Source organism: Ochotona curzoniae, unplaced genomic scaffold, assembly GCF_017591425.1.
Source record: "Ochotona curzoniae isolate NIBS_2020 unplaced genomic scaffold, NIBS_Ocur_1.0 scaffold_4505, whole genome shotgun sequence".
In the NCBI taxonomy this organism is placed as follows: Eukaryota; Metazoa; Chordata; class Mammalia; order Lagomorpha; family Ochotonidae; genus Ochotona; species Ochotona curzoniae.
The window spans coordinates 31,644,602-31,648,707 of record NW_024467118.1 but is presented as its reverse complement, the minus strand read 5'-3'; positions in this window follow the sequence as shown (position 1 = coordinate 31,648,707).

Below are 4,106 nucleotides of genomic sequence, written 5' to 3'. Positions count from 1 at the left end.
AATCACCCAAGCTTGATCATCCTTAAATCTTAAAATTTTTTTTCCTCTTACTTTATTTGTAAAAGAGAGCAAGCAAGCATTCCTAACCAATGATTCCCTCCTCAAATGCCCAAAGCAGTTAGAGCTGGGCCAGTGCAAAGCCAGCAGCCTGGAATTCAATTTAGGGCTTCCACATGGATGGCAGGGACCCAAGTCCTCCAGCATCACTGCTGCTTCTCAGGGTGTGCATTATCAGGAAGCTGGAATCCAAAGAGCAGGACTAAAACCCAGGCATTCTGTTATGAGATGTGGGCATCCCAGGAGGCAGCTTGATGACCAGACAAAATGCTCACCATTCAATGACTTTTCCGTGTTAAAACTTGAGCAGGAACTGGGATTCTGACTTCTCAATTCAAAGATTGCTTACAATCCTCCCCCGCCCCCTGTAGGTGCAACATATTGTTACTAAAGAATATGTGAAGGGTAAGTGTTGTGGCATGGCACATTAAGTTGCTGCTTGGGATACCTGACTTCCTTCTCTAAGTGCCTGAATTCAAGTCTCTGCTCCACTTCTGATTCTAGCTTTCTGCCAGTGCAGGCACGCTGAGACGCCACAGATAGTGTCTCAAGTGCTTGGATGCCTGCCATTCCCCTGGGAGATCTAGATGATGTCCTTGGCTTCTGGTTTTGGTGTGGCCTATCCCTAGCTGCTGTGGGAATTGGAGGAGTGAACCAATGGACTAAACATCTCTCTCACTCTCTGTTTCTAGCACTCTGCATTTCAAATAAAGATAGAAAAGAAAATTTGAATAACATGAGAAAATTAATGTAAGATAGTCACCCATGTAATTTCATTAGTTAAACTCAATCTTGTCAACAGTTTAGTCTATTTCCTCTAATTTCCTATTCCTATGAATATCTACATATCTACCAATATTTTCTTAACTATATTCCATATCTATGCATATAAAATATATGTTCTTAAACATTAAAATTTTTACCAGTATTATCAATAATTTATTTGACCCTTTATAAAAAATATTAGCCTATTACTACTTTTGGTACTAATAACCAATAAGGATGAATAACATAAATAATAATAATAATACTAATGATGATAATAAGTAGCCTATGTGTGTATTTTAATTTCCATTTTATCCTTATGACAGAATCCTAAAAGTAGAAGCGTATGCTCTAAAACTGCTTTCATGAAAGATGAGACCAATTTGCCAGAATGTATGAGAATAACTGCATTTTAACAACTTGATGGTGTTAGATATTACCTTTTAAATATCTTTGCTATCAAACTTCATCTCATCATTGTTTCCATTTGTACCTCTCTGATTACTGAGAGGATGAAAAATTCACCAGAATTTTGTTAATTGTACATATATTGAATTTTGGTGAATGGTTGGTTTATCCAATCATCATTTGAGGATCTTAATTTTTTCATATTATCTTTTTCTATGTTAAATAGATTAACTCTGTTATTGTGTAACAGAATTTTTTTTCCCTCTAAGCAATTCATCAGTCTGAATCCTAACCATGCCAAAACAATGGGCTTCTGGAAACAGAAGCGGTAGCCATGTGGAGGGTGAGGACAAGCTGACATTTAGAAATATTCTGGTCAAGAGTTCCAATTGGTGCATGTTTGTTGAGGATGCTGGTGTGAAGTCCAGCTGAGTCACAGGGTTTAACAGATAACTCCTGAACAGTGAACAAGGCCAGGTGGGGGACAGAGAGAGGACAAAGTGGCTGGTGAAGGGCATGTGCCTTGGGGGCTCCCTTAGAATTGAGCAAGCAGCAGGTGAAATGATGTGATAGGCAGAATTGTTAGAGAAAGGGACTCTGACAGTTTAGAGGCAAGCACCGCCTCCACGCTTTGGAAAAGCTTCTTTGAAAATGTTCAGATATGAAAGTGTTAAATACATCTTGACAATAGGATGCTGGACTTTCTAACATTGTCTATACCTATTATGTCTATACATTTTCTATACCTACATTGACTATACCTACAAAGATACACTTAAATAGAAGAATGATGGACTTGTGTCTGCTGTTGAAAGACTGTATTGTTGTAATAATATAGGGGTAATCAATGAGGAGAAGGGTCACTGGGAAGGGGGGAAGAGGGACTGGGAAGGGCGGAAGGGGGTAGTCCCTGAGTCTATGGAGCTGTATCGTGCAAAATTAAAAAAAAAAAAAGAAAGAAAGAAAGAAAGAAAGAAAGAAAAAGAAAGAAAGAAAGAAAAAGTTCAGATAGCAGATTGACGTGCTTCCATCTCCAAGGGTAGGGGAAGATGCTCAAAAATCTAGCTCCAGGTCCGGTATAATGACTCAGTGGCTAAAGTCCTCACATGTGCCAGGATCCCATGAGGGACCAGTTCATTTCCATGCTGCTTCATTTTCCATCCATCTCCCTACTTATGTCTTGAGAAAGCAGTGGAGGAGGACCCAAAGCCTTTTGACCTTGTGCCCTCCTGGGAGACCTGGAGGAAGCTTCTGGCTCTAGCTTCAAATCAGCTCAGTTCTGGCCTATGGGACCACTTGTCGGATGGGCCAGAGGATCTTCCTCTCTATCTCTCTATCTCTCCATATCTCTATTATTCTGCCTTTTAAAAACAAACAAACAAAAATTTAAAACAAATCTAACTCTGGAAAATGCATGTACAAGGATATTAAAACTTGAAACTTAAAGGAAGCAAAGTGTTTTGCTTTTCAATGTATGCGGAACAGTGGAAAATGTGTTTTGATAAAGGTTTTTCTTGAGGAATCAGTAAATTCTCTAGAGAAGCATGAAAATTTATATTTTCAGGTACGTCGCGTACTCATGCGTATGGCAAATATCTAAGTTGGAATATGTGTAAGGTAGAGGTATTCTCTTCTACCCAAAGGTTTTGTTTTATTTTGGAGGGAAGTATTGAGGAGAATGGTTCTGTGTAGATTTGGATATGACAGAAGTGCATAGAATAAGAAAGGGAATTCTATTAAGAATTGCTATAGACTATACATTTCCTTTAATGTATCAAGAAACATGAATAATAATATTCCCTTGTATATTTTTGTTGTTGTTGCTTATTACAGAAACCCTCACGTCTCTGAGTTAAAAAAAAAAAGTCAGTTTTCTGGGCTTTTTTTTTTTTCTAAGAAAGAAAAGCTAAATTAAAAAAATTTCATTCTATATTCTATACAGAATTAGAAAGGAAACTATTATTATTAGAGATCTACTTATTAGTTCATGTGAGTTACTGAGAGTGAGGAAGAGGGAGAGAGAGATCTTGCCATGTGCTGGTTCACTTACTAGAGGGCTGCAATGGTGGGGGTTGAGTCAGGCGGAAGTCAGGAGCCAGGAGCTTCTTTCAGGTCTTCATATGAATAGGAGGGGTTTAGGTACTTGAATTATTTTCCATTGCTTTCCCCAGGCCATTAACACGGTCATGGATCCAAGTAGAGCAGCTTGGCCAGCGAGCCTAGGCCCCTATGAGATCCTGGTATCACAGTTGGTTTATTTATTTATTTTTTCAAAAGACTTATTTTTGTTGGAAAGTCAGATATACAGAGAGGAGGAGAGGCAGAGAGGAAGATCTTCCGTCCGATGATTCACTCCCCAAGTGACCACAACGGCCGGTGCTATGCCAATCCGAAGCCAGGAGCCAGGAACTTCTTCCAGGTTTCCCACACGGGTGCAGGATCCCAAGGCTTTGGGTCGTCCTTGACTGCTTTCCCAGGCCGCAAGCAGTGAGCCGGATGGGAAGCGGGGCTGCTGGGATTAGAAGCAGTGCCCATATGGGATCCCGGGGGCACATTCAAGGTGAGGACTTTAGCTGCTAGGCCATTGTGCTGGGCCCGGTTTTATTTATTATGTCAACACACTGGTACCAATATTGCTTTTTTTGTTTTCTTAAGATAAAGAACATGGCTGTTAATCTGATTGAACCTTCAACCTTTATGTACAGAAAAGTAAAATATAATCATATACAGCATTGGATTCACAAATTTATTTTATGTTATTTCATTCATTCAAAGGTATGCGTTATCATGTCTTTGTCCTACTGTTTGCCTTACCAGGATTAAACCCCTTTCTTCCCTCCTTTTGTTGGGCTTCTACGCATATTGCAAGAACCAGC